Below are 17,070 nucleotides of genomic sequence, written 5' to 3'. Positions count from 1 at the left end.
AGGCAGAGGGCTTCATCTCTCACGTTTCTGTTGCGTCGTTTGATTTATCGTAGCGAGCATGACATTTCGCAGAAATGAGCACTCTGACCCCGCTTATTCGCGAGCAGACGAGCAGCGAGGTCGTGTCACGTCGGAAGAACAGCCGAGCAGACGACGCTGCAACTGGCAAGCGATCTGTGCGCATGCTCCCGTTCGTTTCTCCGCTACGGTCATCCATGAGAGCTCTGAACCGCCGTCTGCCCGATGACGCCTCCCTGAAATTACTAAAAAAATTGGAGAGCTGTACTAGCCGCTCGCAAGTGAAATGCGCGCAGACCAAAGCGTTGCCCCCTTTTAAGTGCGCATTATACGTGCGGTAGCTCCCTGCACGCTATACACTGGCCTCTGTTTTGTACCTGCTGTCGGGAATAATTATGGCGGGAAAGGGGGTTGCTTCAAAACTGTTTTCGAGCGGCTGTGCACGCATATGCGCGGGCTGCAGCCTTGGCACTTCGCGCGGGGCAGGCGCGTAAATGGTTCGCGTGAGTAGCAGGGTGCGATGGGTGCCACACCCGTGCGCCCATTTTAATGTCACAGTCGAGATGACTGATTGGTTTTTAGTGTTTGCGGCGACCGTGTTGCACGTGGCGCTCGGGACGCGTCAGGCTGGTCGAGATCAGAGTTAAAGGTTGTCGACGCGACGCTGTGACCTTAATACTGCGCCGATGCGCGAACGAGGCGTGCATGGCGAAGCCGGGCGTGTCAGCCCTATAGCGCGCATACGCGTCTTTGCGTTAGCCCTGTGCGCCGTCTAATCAAATCGTTAGTTTGGGTTAGTTGGATCGTCGCTAATGAGCGGCTCAAGCAAAAGCACAAAGGCGCAAGAGGCACAGAGGCAGGCACTGGCGCCGAATGTACACAGCTTCATGATCCAGCTTGGTCCGATGCGCGGAGAAAGATCTTAGCTGAGGAGAGCTTACATGTTCAGCCGAAGTTTCGGTTTGGTCTACAGTCGCTTCATCCCGGTAATGAGTAAGCGACTTAGGTAAGAACTGGACATGTGTAAGGGACAAACACACGGGAGCAGAGTGTCTGGCTTCGATGTTTGTGTTGGTTTGTGCTTCAGTTTAGTTTAGTTTTGGGGGTTTAACGTCCCAAAGCGACTCAGGCTATGAGGGACGCCATAGTGAAGGGCTCCGGTAATTTCGGCTACCTGGGCTTCTTTTACGTGCACTGGCATCGCACAGCACACGGGCCTCTAGAATTTCGCCTCCATCGAAATTCGACCGCCGCGGCTGGGATCGAACCCGCGTCTTTCGGGCCGGCAGCCGAGCGCTATAACCACACAGCCACCGTGGCGGACAGGGTCTGTGCTTCAGTGTAACATGTCCCGTTCTTCGTTGCACAGCTGTCCTGTTTGTTACCATCGTCCAACGTCGTTGTTAGCGTTCTGTTTGACGGCGTTTTGTATGGACATAAACTGGCGTAGTCTCTCTAAAGGCTATTAGCTTCGGGGGCGTTTCTGCAATCGTGAAAGGTTGAGAAAAGGACCGGATAGCACAAATGGAGGAGTAGGAGGAGGTGGAGGAGGAGCAAAGGCAGGGAGGATAGCACAAATGGAAACTCAAAAGCAGCAGGACTTGGCCGATTCAGTTTAAGGTAGCGGTACCTTTTTCAAGTGTGGACCGCGTATTGTAGGTTGCGGAAGGTACGCCGTTACGCAAGTTGTGTCTGCCAAAACCTTCCTGTTATTTTGCCTCCCTGTTTTCAGGGCTCCGTATTTCATTTGTCCAGGGCAGCGCTTACACCAAGTGCCGTGCTTTAAACCAGGTGGGTTTTGATGCCCACCTGAATTAGTGAAACGTTTACTGCAGGTTCTTCCCGCGATACTGATCATTTACGCCAAGTTTTCCACCTTCGTTTCGGCGCAAATCAATTTTAATGTGTCCTATTTTTAGCGATATCACCAAACGCGAGTTAATTATAGCCCGGTTGAAATAAACAAGAAATCGGCATGGGCATGGGCAGGGCATGCAATGGGACGGGAAGGGAACTGATGGTTCCTTGCGGTATTAGGGTAAGGGACTTGATTCCAAGAGAGAGCAAACGTGGAAGGGTCCGGCAGCCAGTCAGGTGGGCGGACGAGATTGGGAAGTTTGCTGGGAGAAGGGGGCGGCTACGGGTTAGTGCGACAGTTAAGGGAGGTGCCTTTGTCTTGCAGAGGACGTAATTAGGCTGGTGATGATGATGATGGATTCTGCGATCTCATTTATGGTGATTAATACGGCCAACTCTATTTAATGACGTCAGGAACATTATCCGCATGGTATACCCGCTGCTCCGCACTCGCTGAACTTTAATATTTAGACTTGCAGTCATCCGCCTTTGTAAGGCATTTCATGAACGGAGTCATCGTTTGCTGTCGCTATTTCAGCCTATCAACGCGCGTACGCGATTTTTTTGTAATAATGGTTGTGACGTCACAGTGGTTCAGGAGCATTATCGACTAAGAAACGCCTCCGGCCACGCAGCCGAGTTTCGGCGTCGCTTTGCTGCTTCGAAGCTGTTTTTCTCGGTAGTTTGGAAAACGATATCTTGTTTCGAAGAGAGGGGATTTTAAGCGATGTAATTTGATCATCGAGTCGAAACGTCGAAAAACACCCGGAGGCGCTCTTTAAAAGCCTTCGCATCTGAACTCTGTATGTTGTCGTGTTCGCGGACTGCAGTTCTCCCCTTTTGTGAGTGGCCCTGCATCGCTTGCAAAGCTATCAAATACGAAGGTTAAAACGAAATTAAAAGCCGGTCGCCAACCGGACAACTTTGTGTCTATCTGGAATATACTCGGGGACAATGCGACCGATGGGAACGGTTGAAAAACTGAAATCAGAGATAGGGAAACAGAACTTGTAGGGAAAGCTTAGCTTGGAGTTGTATTATCGGTACCCTCAGCAGTATAGAAGCCGCCATCAACAATTACTATAGAAGGATCAGATAACCACTTCAGTACTTGCCTTTCGTCCGCAAGCCCTGGGATATCTTCATTGTTTGTCCAGCCCGCGATGCTGGTGTTTGTTTATATCTGTAACCCACAGTTGCGGACACCGTACTTCAGTTTGTTTGTTTGTTTCTCTGTGTGTGTGTGTGTGTGTGTGTGTGTGTGTGTGTGGGGGGGGGGGGGGGGGGTTGTCGAGTTTACCTTCTTCTTTCTTTTCCTAATCGGTTCGGGGCGCCCATTGGCCCGACGCTGCGGTCACGTTTCTTCGTGGGCTTCCTTTCTCTAACGGCAACAACGCTCACCGCTTGACGTCAGAAGCAGTCCGCACGGTGCGTATACACTTGCCGCGTTCTTCCGGACCGGTGATTCCCGCTCTCTGATTTGTTCCCTGTGCGCGCCGTGCGTGTGATTGCGTGCGTGTCTTGCCAGGCCGTCGTGCATATTGCTGCCGTGCCTTCAGCGTGAGGCTTATTTCATTGTACGCTGCTTCTGTGCAACTGCCGACTCTCGCAAGTTTGGGACAGTCTCAGCTGGTTCACCGTGAGCGGAACTTCTTTTTTGATAAGCTGGTCCGCGGCGAGGCGCGCGTTGTGACGTCACGTGCCTCCTCGGAGCACCGCCACGGCGAAATCGCAAGGTCCCTGGGCCGGAAGCATTGAATATATGCGTATACTGCCGCTTAGTTATTTATTTGTATTTTGTACGTGTCTTTTCAATCCCTTCCTCCTCCCATTTTTTTTTTGTTCAGTGTAACCAAGCTGCTCACTATGAAGTATACCGGCTCTACGCTTCCCGTGAAACTTTCCTCTACTGCATTGCCATCTTTTTTGATTTAGCTTACGATACAGAATCGGGGTCTCTTTTCTCGAAAAGAAACGTGTGGCATTCAAACATAAGTGTAATAGTACTGGTTTGTCGAAACTTGACAAAATCGCGCCAGAGATTTCGCTTTTTTATTTGTATCTGTGTGTGTGTCATGTCGTTCGTGTCGTGTTGTGTCGTGTCGTGTTCTGTAATGTCTTTCTTGGTCAAAACAGAGGTACCAAGCTTGGTCGAAGAGCATAGTGGGGTGTTTGCAGCGTTCCTGAAGCTCCGCTGGTAGTGGACCCAGTCTCTAACGTCTTCTAAACCGCCGGAGAAAACGCGGGACCTACGCGCTGGCAACCACTTCCGGTCTTTTCATCGATTGGACCCTCCTGAAAACTGCTACATCAGAAAATGCCACTCGAAATCTCCGTCGCGCCGTTGGAAGCACGGTAAAAAAAAAAAATGGCCGCCAGCGTATGGAAGACGTGGAAGTAACGAGCGTTAGCTGTTTGGTTTACTAGACGAAGAAAGCGAAGAAGAACGCGCGGAATTTGCTTTGTTTGTGGGGTCAAGGTGGGCCTAGATTTCGCCTATCAGTGGCATATGGTAACGCTTCAATTAGTAATTGAATGTGTACCATGTTTACCTATTACTTATTGTGGTTTTATTTCTATACTACTACCTATAGGGTTTTATTTGCCAACCAAATTCGGTATACAACTGTCCCCGGATGGGTGGCCGTTGTTGTCGGAGTATATATATATAGCGGAACGAATGTATAGATGTATCGCGGTCCCGTGACAGGACAGTTTTCCTACCCGTTTTAGGTTATTTTTTTGGTGATGGGGGGGGGGGGGGGGGCGAAGAAAGGGATAAAAGGGCACAACCAATTTTAACGGGCGCCATCTTGGTTTCGAGAAAACGAAACTATGCCGCCATTTCGTTCCCTGACGTCATACTCACATAGTTCCACCTCTATCCACCATATTGGACCGTGACGTCATCATTGGCACGCACCAGGTTGTTGTTTCTACAATGCTATTGTAGATTGATGGCGCTACAAGTCTCAACGCGAGATGCGTTGTTTTCTAGTGCGACCACAGATGGCGCTTTGATCTCAGGGTGGTCGGAGACCTCACGAAATCTCGAAACGTGATGAGTAGTTGCTGCCACAGATGGCGCTGTGATCAAGGGTCGTAGCAGACCCCACGAAATCTCGAAACGGGAAGAGCTAATGCTCTTAAAATGTACACCCAATTTTTTTAACATGAACACGCGAGCGTCGACTGACCGGTGCAGCAGTGCCGAGTTGAAGCAGAGCGGAAATCGGGAGAGGGAACGAGCATGCGCGCTGATCATGCCTCTGTAGCTAGCGTCGTCTGCTTGGCTGTTCTGTTTCGTGCGAAGCAACCCCTGCGAAGCAAGTTTTATGGCCGAGTTCTGAGAGGGTTCGTTTCGGGTTCTATCTGCTAGGTGTTTGCGGCTTTACACTGGTGCAAACGCGTAGCGTTCCAAGCACGACTGTACAGGCCTCGGTTGTATTTTGCGGTATAGCGTGTCGAGCTTTAGCGAAATTAACGCGGCAGAATCGAGGGCCCTCTTCAATCATCTTTTCACAAGTAACGATCGCAACTGGTTTCTTGGGCGTGCTAGGCAGTTCCCAAATGTACGCTCTTTTCAGAATCACCGGATGCTATATGCAGCGGATAAAAACAATGGCTCGCAGGTTCTTGGGCCTCCGATGCATAAAAGCCGATGGTGCACAGGTGTTGCTTCGCACTATTGAGAACAGCCTAGCAGACGAAGCTCCTCTACTTCTTCTCCCGGCACAGCAGCGCCGGGCAGTCGACGTTCGCGCGTTCAGGTTAAAAAATTGAATGGATATATATATATATATATATATATATATATATATATATATATATATATATATATATATATATATATATATATATATATATATATATATATATATATATACTTATGAAGGGAGCTAACAGTCACCGAAACCGAGGTGCATAGGGGAATGTTTTTATTTTATTTTTTATGTGTTGTGCTTATCGGTGGGATATTATAGTACTTATATTAATAAATCGCTTAAAGAACACTCTCAAGGTTCGCTTACACCCAATGAACATAAATACCCACGAGAGCAGCAGATTGGACAGCCGTCGCCGTAGCTCAGTTGGTAAGAGCACCGGACGCGGTATTCGGAGGTCGTGGGTTTGGATCCCACCGGCGGCATGGTTGCTTTTTCTGCTGCTTTATAAGTAATTTTCTTTAGGCGATTTATTAATCTAAGTACTATAATATCCCACTGATAAGCACAACACATAAAAAAAACATTCCCCTATGCACCTTGGTTTCGGTGACTGTTAGCTCCCTTCATAAGTTTGTCAAACGGGCCCCTCAATTCATTTAACTTATCTGCTATATTGAAGCAGCTTTATTGAAGACCTTAGGTGACGTTTTAGTGGATTGAAGAAAAACCGAGCCGAGAACCTTACTGCTGTTCTCGAAACAGGCTGCAGCAAAACAGCTTCGATGTTGAACTTTCAAGACAATGGAAAGACAATAAAATAGGAAAGAAGCAGTGTTCTGGGGGAAAGACTCACGAATGAGGCGCGAGTTTCGCTGTCAATACGTACTTCCTTCTTCGCGAGTGGAACGTCAGCACAGCAACCCGTGGGGCCCTCCATTGCGGCTGCGGGTGATACACGGCTCGGGCATTTCGTTCGGCGTGCAACCTCGGCCCGTTGCAGACGAGCCGCACAATCCCTCTTCGTTTCTGGCTGCGGACCCGTAGGGATTACACACACACACACATACACGCACGCACACACCGGGTCAAGCGCCGGTGTCTCTATGACGGGTTCCGGAAAAGGCGGAAGTGGCCTTCCGCGCGTCTCTCGACCGCAGTCCGCTCGCGCACACAAGGGACATCAATTATACTGCGGCGGTCGCACAGAAAGCGGCACCGACCCCGATGACGATGGAGGCGTGGGTGTGGAGTGCCCGCATGCGGCGCCTTCGTAATCCGGCGCTGGCAGGCCCAAGATATACTTGAGTACAGCATGTTGGCGGGCCAGTTCGTACTTCCGGGGACGTGGAAAAGTTGGCTCGAAATACACGAGCACAAGGCAGGGCTCAAGTCGGATGCGGATTTCACGCGCCTTGTGCAGTTTGAAACTAGGGCGTCGGGGCGAAATTTTCGCGCGCTTCTTGATGCTCTTGCTTCGAGGTTATGTGCAATCATTCGGTAGCGGCGTAGTGCAACATTATTGTAGTGTGGCAGTATTGAAACATGGAAATACGGCAGTCTGGCAATACGGCAGTCTGTCAATACGGCAGTCTGGCAATACGGCAGTATTGCTTCGTGGAAGGAGGGCAGCAGGCAATGTGGCAGAACGGCTGCACCAAGCACGTGAACGTTGAAAAGGTGCATAACGTATTTTCAAATTTAACCTTCTGGGTACAGCCACACTGCCACTGGGCTGTGGAAACAGCGTTCCGATTGGTAGATTTCATGCAGACAGCTTAGTGCGCACGTGCGGAGCAGCCCAGAATGCGCGTGCGCTCAGTCAAGTCGCAAATAGTGAAAAGGTCCTAGAACAAGTGGCGAAGAAACGTGTCGCCTTCCGCACGTATGCACCCACTTACGGTGCGCTTGTTTTGTCGACGTCTCGTGTAAGGGCGTCTTGCCTGCGCAATTTACCATGAGTTTTCCGTAAGCATAGGCCTTGCTTCGTTACTTGACATTCATTTTTAATTCGGCTTTGTTTCCTCCTTTCCCTCAATGTGGAGTAGTAAACCGGCATTTCTGATTAATCTCGCGACCTCCCCTTCTCTATCTCGTCTTGTCTGCGACGAATTTGTAAGCAGCGAAACAATTTTACTCGGTTCTCTGGCCTTCCACAAGCTTTTGCGTGCTCGCGGGCTTCTGTGTGTCGCTGTGCCAATATTCCCTGTTAATAACCCAGTGCTGCGGACGGCTGCACTCACGCCCAAAGACCCAAATGTCTTTACAGTTGCATAAATGCCGCGGAACATCACGGAGGAACCGGACTGGCCGACGCCAACCAGGATCCAAGCGGCAGATTGTCGCAAGGATGACGCATGCGCCTTCGGCTTTATCAGGACTCGGCGCGTTAAAATTTTCCGTCCGCTGAGCGCTTGCCTTCCACCGTTCTGGAAGCGGGAACGAGAGCGTGCCGTCGCGATAGCGACATCTGCCGTGAAAGTGTGGAAAGCTGGATGTGTCTCCATAGAAAAGGAAAAAAAAAACGCGTGAACTCATTCCTTTTTTTCCCCTTTTTCTCTGGTACTGCGAGTGCATGCGGACATGCGTACTGTATGCGAGTCCGGCTTGACAGGTTTTATGCGAAACTACGGGACGACTGCGTCATTTACGCACCCGCATGCGTTTTACATTTGTGGGATCACAGAGCAGCTGCTTGCTTTGCCTTCGCTCGTCGAGCGCCGCCTTTGCCTTTCAACTAGATCTCTTGAAAATCTACGCGAAGCTAGGTGATCGGTATCAGACCGTGTACAACACGGCACTTTCCTCAACTACCGTGCCGTGCAATGGCATGGTTGGTGTACGTTAACTTGCGACTCCCTGCACGTGCTATCCTTCTGCTGTGGCGCGAGGCAATGCAAATGCTACTGCAAAGGCACATTTTCTTCGACTACAAACTCCAAACACCGTCGATACGTTCTCGTTGACTGCGTTTGCCCTGCGACCCTCGCCCGTGGTTATATTGCGGCCTTCACCGCATGCAAATCTTTACAGCGCAGCGTGCGTGCTCGCAGGTCATTAGCAGATAAGGCGTTCTCATTAAGAGTGCCGCGCGACGATGTAACTAAGCGCGATAACGAGCTGCGGTTGGCATTTTGAAACCCGACTCTATAATCTGCCGAAATACGGAGATCGAGGAACAGCACGTTCCAATTTGTTATCCGCTTACGGGTTCGGTTCGAGGTACCCGCGGAGACAGCGTAAACGCGACGGAACTTAAGCGATAGGAAACAAAAATGAAAGCATAGGAAACGCCACGAAAAGCGACGCAACAACAACAAAGTTGAACAAAATAAAACGAAACAAAGCGGAGCGGGACAAACCGCAATGAAGTTAATCGAAATGCATGAAATAAAACGAAACCATACCAGGGAAAGATTGATCCCAGACTTTATGCATTTTCAGTGTAGGGGGAAGAGTGACAGCTACGGCTGCACTGCAACTTCCCACTGCCCACTCTGGCCACATTTCACCACGTGATCAGAAATGGTACATCCCCGCAAGCGCCCGCTCAAGACTTGCTGTTACGAAACGCTGCAACGGCTATGTCACTCACCACGTAGAAATCATCCTGTGTGTAGAGCTGCTGCTTTGAAACAAAGCGAGTAAAAAAAAAACAAGCAGGTAAACTACACTGAATTCCGACGTATACTGTCGCTCTCACTATTACCTGCAACACGCGAGGTATTCGTCAGAGCCTCCTTCGCGAAGCGGTGGGATTCCGGCGGTGGGGAAAAGTGCACCTATAGCTCTTTCATTCGGAAAGGGCGCAGCTTTTTGCACTGCCTATCAAGGCAAATTGAAAGATCCCCAAAACTCCACGCGGGCAATTGCAACACATATGGGGGAGATAGGTCACTTATATCGCATTATTTGGCCATGCCAAGGCAATTCACAGTCTACAACTATACACTCGAGCAGTGGACCGACAAGGCCTGGGCAAAGGCCTGCGGAGTCCTTTAGGACTCGACCACGACGAAGATTCGCACTGAAAGTTATTTTTCTCTCTCTAAAGCGGTCGCCACAAGAGCGTTGCAGGTCGTATTGAGAGCGGTGACTGCACGCCTTTCCTCAGAATAAAAGAGCCCTAATTCTGGGCCGCGCTATGTGGTTCGTTAAACACCTGCAGCGTTCTAAATTTCTTGGCGGCGAAAGAAACTATACTTCGTCTTCGCCTTTCCGAAGCTACTTCCATGGACGCTGCAAAGAGGCCCGGTACGCGGCTTATAGAAGCAGGCCCCTCGAGCTCTGTACTTTTAACAATGGGGTGTACACGCGGCAGTGTCGGCGTTATGTGCATCCACGTAGAAATGAATGGCGGGTGTGCGCAATTCGAGCTCGGTTGTACGCAGGTGTTCGTACCTTCATTTTGGCGCTAAAAAATCAGCGCGAACGGACGAAGGACACAGAAAAGGGGACAAAACAAGCCCTGTCTCGTACATTACTGCACTACACATCACTGCGACTGGCTCTCCGACCGCGCGCGTCTGCGGCGATGTTCCTGGGGGGATGCTGCGTCATGGAAAAATGCGTGCGCCACACTCTAACGCACATGCACGTACGTACACACGCGCAGGTGTGCGCTTTTCTCGTGGCCCGCATTAGCAGGCTCGCGCGCCATGCTCCGGTGCACGGCGGAGAAGCGCCGACGCTGTGCGCGTCCTCATATCCCGTGAATGAGGACGCGCCCGTGCTCAGCTGGACGCACATGCTGTAGAAGGAGAGAGAAAGGGCGAAGGGGTGAGGGAGTACGGCGTGATTAACGAGTACGTGTCGCGGTCATTACGGCTCGGTGACATTCCGGTACCAACGTCCCTTTGTTCTGCACTGACCGCTGCTCGCGATAGTCGCTCGCTCGGCGCAGCTTCGAGTGAAATTGCCCCCATCGCATACCCCGCGTGTCTGTAACTGCTGCCCCGAAAGTCCCCCCGCATCGCGACTGTATATGACACAGACATACAGACACGGGGGAAGTTGTATATTGACGACTGCGAGTTGGGTGTGATGATGGTTTTCGTATGGTGATTGCATTGAGCCCCGTGTAGTGAAGCCCCTTTTGTTGGACGTCCAGACGTATAACGGTTGGCGATCGCTGCGATCGATGTGTAACTTTTCCCGGGAATAACTTTCTCCGGCGTAGTACGTCGTGCAGGAAAACTCGCGCTTTGAGCTGGCAACCATTGAGGGTGTGATCCAGGTTATACTTGGCTGTGTAGGCAGGCAAGTGGCATGCTCTTAGCTCTCATAAACGGCGTGGAGTGGGTAAGGTGTGGCTGGCGGGGGGGGGGGGGGGGGGGGGGGATATACTGCTTGTCGCTTCAATAGTAGAAGCTATTGGCTGGTTGGTAACAGTACATCGTTGACTTTGGCATAAAGACACATGTATACTACAAGATGTAGACGCAAGACACAGCAATCGCCTGCGTTGTCTCTTCTGTCGCCTTTTTGTAGTATCTTTTTTTTTGCGTAAAAACCAACTGTATTGCTGTCACCTGCTGGCCAAGATAGAGCGAGCGAGGCGTTTAGTGGCCTTGGACTTGTTGCCCAGGGTGACTTGAGAGAGGTGAACCTTAGTACTGCAGGTTAAGCCTAGTAGTTGGTTTATTGTACCTTCCGAGGATTTTCTGTTGGGTCGCTTTCTTTCTTTCTTTTTTCTCTTTGCTGTGCTCATAGTCGACTGTCTGACAAAAACTGGATTTTTAGGCGCTTGTGATTAGCCTCGCGGTGCCGATGCTTTTCCTAGAAACATTCTCTTCGAGAAGGTACTACAGCTTCAAACGTGCTTTGAAAATATGAAGGGTCCGTTCGTTTGATATCGTCAAATACAGATTGTTTTGTTAAGGGCGACCTTGCTTCTTACTGATTTTCTTTTTTTTTTTTTAATTTGCTACCTTTTCACGCACTGCTGCACGCCTGGGTTTTCTTCAAACATACCGTGATTAGCTAAAAAGGTGTTCCGGGTGCTTCGGTTGGCGCGTTAGGATTGCGTACACGGTTAAACAAGATTAACGCTGAGGCAAGCGAAATAGAAGGCTAACGAGCACAATTAATTCGCGCGTCGCTGCACTTAAGGGTAGCGCCTTTTAGGCTCCGCCCTCGTGTCAGCAATGTTGAAGCATGTCGAGTAAGGAATGCATCGTGTCGCTGAGTCTCAGGAGAATTTGTTGCCGCGGTATTGCTTCTTTTGGAGCTCTCTGTTTATAGCCCTTGCCTCCTGTCCACCGCTATCTTTTCTGACCGTCCGCACTTGGAACGAATAACCGGTCGCAAGCGCCAGCGAAGGCGAGAAAGATAACGCCAACCCTTAGCCGAGAACGAGTTAGTTGATGGGTTCTTTGCTCTAAGCTGGAAGGCGATGCATGCTGGGAATGACAAAGGGCGAAGAAAAATATTGAGGCCGCTGTGAAGATAGGTCACCCACGGCGTGGGTGCGCCGTCTTGCAGCCGGGACGCCGGCTGGAGTGTGTGGTTCTCTCCAACTCACTGTGGTCACCTTGCACGTGTGTTGGCTTTGACTTGATGTAGTATTGTCAGTTGATGTTGTTATTCTTGTTCAATTAGCGGTACAAGTTGCATACGTTGATCCACTATGCGGGATTGGTTAAGGATCTGGGGGTTACTAGAGCATGCTCAAAAAGGAAGGTCTAGGATATAGAAATATAAATCTCAAATTATATTTGCGGGGGGGGGGGGGGGGGACCATGTGATGAAGAAAGTAAGTTGCCTCTCGATGAGGGAATGAATAATAATACCAGAAAGAAGAGTAATGAATATGCAGCATATAGGCGTCAATTAAGAGAAGGCAGGAGTAGAGTACTTTTTTTTTTTTTGCAAGTTAGCTGCTTCGAATATAGAAGGAAGTTCTACGGGGCTCAGCAGGTGCTTCTAGAGCGGTATCTAGATCACACTAGCGACCCTTGACAGTCGCATTGGCTTTACACAAGAGCCATTGCAATCACGTTTCTCGCTGATGTGTGTACACTGATGATGTTAGGCACTCGGAACAGCTAACTAAATTAAGCGAATCGAATCGTCATAATTTCCGGATGAGGTATCCGGCAATTAAAATGTACAGTCTTTATCAAAAATATACAGCCCGAGAGGTTTTCTTCCAAGCTGTGTAGTGGGACTCTTTAGCACGTTTGACAGTCTTAAACTCGGGAGGCTTGAGGACTTCAGTTCCTCCCGCCTTCGTGAGGTTAGGGTCCCTGAGTATGCAAGGGGAGCCGCGCCGCAGGGCTCAGAAGCAGACCTCTTGGGCTGCATACTTTTGACAAAGACTGTACTTGCTTACAGGCGGTACTCTTTTCAGCAGAAAACTGCAGCAGGCAGGAAGCAGCGTATGGGCAATTCAGCGCTTCCACGTTAATCTGGTAACAACATTTACGGCTTGCCATCTCCACAGTGAACTGGGAACTATAGTCTCGTACAATTCAAAAAGGCAGGGACGAATGCCTCCCAAAGGAGACCCTCCAACCAATCACGTCGTAGTTAATCAGATTTCACGGAGACACTTGCCAGCCATCTGCGATTTCACGCTAGGCGATTTCTTGACTTGTATACGCTATACTATAAGGTGTACGTACACCAAGAAAACGGAAAGTTCGTACGGGCTGCGTTGGATGTAGTACAGTGCCTGCACGAGGCGCGATCGATGTCCTGCTCCACACAAACCCACCGATTAATCATTCATCATCGAAGGCGAGCAGGCGAATGCAACATGGCAGGCAAGAAGTGATCAAGGTGGTAACCGCTCACATCGATCGCCAGGCACGTGCGCACGCACACTGTTCGGGCCTATTTGGCGTGGCGTAGCCAACCGCAAGAGCGCCACCTCACAATGCATCTGCTCCTCCCTCCCCTTCGAGCGGTTCGATCGCCGGAACTCTTGATATCGGGCAGGAAACGGGACAGACTGCAGCGGAGACCCTCACCCCGTATAGCTCATTGTAGACGGCCGAGCTATGCGTGGCGGTCCTTATCGGTCGCTCGCGGGCATCGTCGCATTTGTCCAATTATGAAGCGCTCGTCGAGCTGCTGTTTGTGATATGGGCCTCCGACAGCCGGCAAACGAGAACTCCGCAGGCGGAGGGAGAACCGGTTGATCTGTCCCGCCCGTTCGGCGCGATAACACTTCCCCTTTCGGTGTGAGGCGAGTGGCGCAATTTGTTCGCCTGTCAAGTAGTGGCCGCGTGGTGGCGACGGGGAGAATCAGGCCGACGGAAATCGAGTCTGTCGGCTGCGCGTGTTCGCACTGCGGTCGAAACGGCTGCGCTGTGCGCAAGCGCTCCTGCAGTAAGCCAGCTGGGAGTGGCGCTCTGCACCTTTTTCTTCGCACTCGACACATCGCGTTTTTCTTTGTTTCTTTGGTTACGCTAAACAGACTCGTTGCTTGAATCTTCCTTCTGCGCCCTTCCCCTGCTTTGTCGCCCTTTATATTTAGACCAACCCTTCCATCTATCGGTTATAACGAATTGCAACGAACGTCAATTATCGTGCCCCCGTTGGAAAATTCCCACAGTTGTTGTTGACTTCTCCTTTTAAGCTAGGGTCACACTGCGTTCGTGTTTTCTTTGTTCTTGTTTTATCTCTCGATTAATGCGACTTGGTGGCACGAGGTAAACACGACAACAAAGTCCTTGTTTTCTTTGTCGTTTAGCAAATTGTGTTAAGTCGCTGTGGGAAGGCGAATTACAGTGATCTGCGCCTGGTGTAGAGATTCCATTATCCTGGAGGAAGGAAGAGAGAGATAAGCGTTTACTCTGACCTGAGGTTTTTCCCCCAGGGGCCGAAGGGCTTAGATGAGGGCCACATGTGCCGTAGCTACCCGGACGGACCTTGCTTTCAGGCCACGCTTGTCGCCCAGCTTGGGCCATGCTAGACAGGCCGACTTCCGACTGGGACAGGGAGGGGTGGGGAATGGCGGTACTGCGGGAGGATGCGGGGCATTCTCATGTGGAATGGTAGAGGGCAAGGAAGTCTTGGTGGCTATGCATGGTGTGTGCGAGGAACAATTTCTGCTGAGCTTGGTGCTAGTTAACAGCCTCGAATGGTAAATGGTCTGGCCACTGTGGGCCCTGTACCGGCTGTGGACGTCTGCAAGTCTTCGTCTCTTTCTTGTTTCTTGTATTTTGCTTTTGCCACATACAGCTTAGTAGCGGCCGCGGTGGCTAAATGGTTATGGCGCTCGGCTGCTGGCCCGAAAGACGCGGGTTCGCTCCCGGCCGCGGTGGTCGAATTTCGATGGAGGCGAATTTCTAGAGGCCCGTGTACTGTGCGATGTCAGTGCACGTTAAAGAACCCCAGGTGGTCGAAATTTCCGGAGCCCTTCACTACGGCGTCTCCCATAGCCTGAGTCGCTTTGAGACGTTAAACCCCCATAAACCAAACCAAACTTACAGCGTAGTGTGTGTGTGTGCTCGTTGCAAAGGGCACGGCCATATCGCTTTCGCCCTTTCAATCACTGGGCTTCCACAGGCTAGGAGAGCTCCGTCGCCGACTGGGAAGCCATAGAAGTTAGGAAGCGATCTCTGGAAGCCCGCCGAAACATTGACGCGGAATGTGTGCGATCAGCCCGAGACGGTTCCGCCTTTGCGACTAAGAACCCCCTTTAACCTTTTCTTTTTCGACCTGAGCCAAGAAAACTCGTAGATAGCCCTATAAAACGCAACTGACTAGAAGAATCGTCGTTGTCACCAGAAGCTCACTTGTAACGTGTCGGAAAGATGGAGAGGAAAACAGTAAGCTCTGCGTTTTGACCAATGTACAGCGATGCTGTATACACTGCTCAGATGTGCGTTAGATCTTCCGTGGTGTCTCCTGTTGTGCGAGTTCAGTGTAGCGCTGACTCAGCGGCCGTAGTTGTGAGATAGGTCAGTATAGTCACTTCATTTCGCGGTGCTGCTTCGCAGTTCGCTTCTCTGTCTGTTTGTTTTTACCCGTATAAAAACGGTCTATATGCAGTCTATAGACTTCATATCAACACTGTTGCCTTTCTATAGATATTTATTTTTCTCTATTTATAGTCTATAGACAAAAGTCTACTAAAAGTGTATGGCCATAAATATATAGATTGTCTATAGACTGTCCATGGGATTTGTATTGTCTATAGACTATTCTCTAGGATTGGTCTATAGACAGTGTATAGACTTTATAGATAGAAGTCTATGGACGGTGTATAGACTGTCTAAAGAAATTTTTGTAAGGGTAACCTCTTTCGTTGCCTTTGCGCACTCCGTGCGTGTGCGCTTTTTATTTTGTCTCATTTTATTTTGCTCTGTTATGTATATACTTTGGACCTGCGCAGGAAATGTATATTGCGTTCTTTGTCTTTCAAAGGCCCCGAGATTTGCTGTACTTTGTTACTTTTATCTATCGAGGCTGCGTAAAAGGGACAGCCATCTGACGGTCGAACGAAGTGCGCGAAGGGCTCGAGGATGCAGAAGGAAAACATGCGCGACGAACCACATGCGCACGCGTTCTTCTTGTATGTTGCAATTTCTTCGTAGTTGCTTCTCTCGCCCAGTTCGTTCGCGTGTCAGTAAATGCGCCAACTAGTCCGCGATCGAGTACCGTTGGCTATAACCGCTGCCAAGAAGCGAGGAAGAGGGCATCCGCATTTTTATTTAAAAAGAAATGTCTAAGTACAAGACCGGACGTCGTCTAAAGCTCTAAAGCCACAGCGGCGCCACAATGCTTGCCAGGGGTCTATCCCCGACCACAGCGGGAAGGGATTATCTCGTTCATCTGTACCATTCCCTGCTTTGTCGCTCTAGCAGGGCCACGAGAATCAGCCGACGCCATTGGCTGGAAGGGGGTCTTTTAACGGGGAAAAGCCGCTGCGTTCTTAGAGTTATGTTGCAGCAAGACTTGAGTTTGAGCTAGTTGGGGAACAGACATCGAGAATGGAACACAACGGCACAAGAAAACGAGGACAGGAACACGCAAAAGCCACGCAAGAACACGCATTGGTGCCAGTCCCATCTTTTGCGCGTTCTTGTCCTCGCTTTCTTGAGCCGTTGTATTCCATTTACGATGTTCTTAGAGAGGATCGGCCAAGGGGGAGAGGGGGAGGATGAGTTGAGGGGAAGAATCGATCGACGCCATTGGCTGGAGGGTGCTCATGTGAGGGGCATTTTCCGCTTCGTTCTTGAGCGGAGAGAGAGAGCTAATTTCGAGAAACGAGTGAAGTTAATCAGAAGCAAAATTCAGCTGCGGAAAAACAGGTCGAACTTAAATAACACTGCAGGTAATCAGTTACATGAATTTTTGTTTGTTTATTCCCTTTTCTGTGAACTTTCGCTTCACCAAGCGCGATGAATACAGTCTTTTGCGCGTCGTGACGCGCTGAAACAGCGTTGCGAAAGGACGTCTACACCTGTCAAAAGTGGCACGCCGTATTGATTTGTTTTCCCCGGCACGTTTCGATTCGATTCGACTCGTTCGTTCTTTAGCATAATGGCACTCGCATCGGCCGGTCGGCGGCGACGTT

General features: G+C 50.2%; 1 protein-coding gene and 1 non-coding gene across 3 annotated transcripts in view; both read left to right on the top strand.

Annotated features, from left to right (window-relative positions):
• LOC144098769 (uncharacterized) overlaps positions 1-17,070 on the top strand; it is a 413,922-nt gene that overhangs the window by 64,892 nt on the left and 331,960 nt on the right. The window lies entirely within an intron of this gene.
• On the top strand, positions 5,952-6,025 carry TRNAP-CGG (transfer RNA proline (anticodon CGG)). Its single transcript has one exon. It is a non-coding gene; the product is annotated as a tRNA-Pro (tRNA).

Source organism: Amblyomma americanum, chromosome 7 (assembly GCF_052857255.1).
Source record: "Amblyomma americanum isolate KBUSLIRL-KWMA chromosome 7, ASM5285725v1, whole genome shotgun sequence".
NCBI classification, from domain to species: Eukaryota; Metazoa; Arthropoda; class Arachnida; order Ixodida; family Ixodidae; genus Amblyomma; species Amblyomma americanum.
The sequence above is the reverse complement of the archived record's forward strand: the minus strand, read 5'-3'. Positions and strand labels throughout refer to the sequence as shown.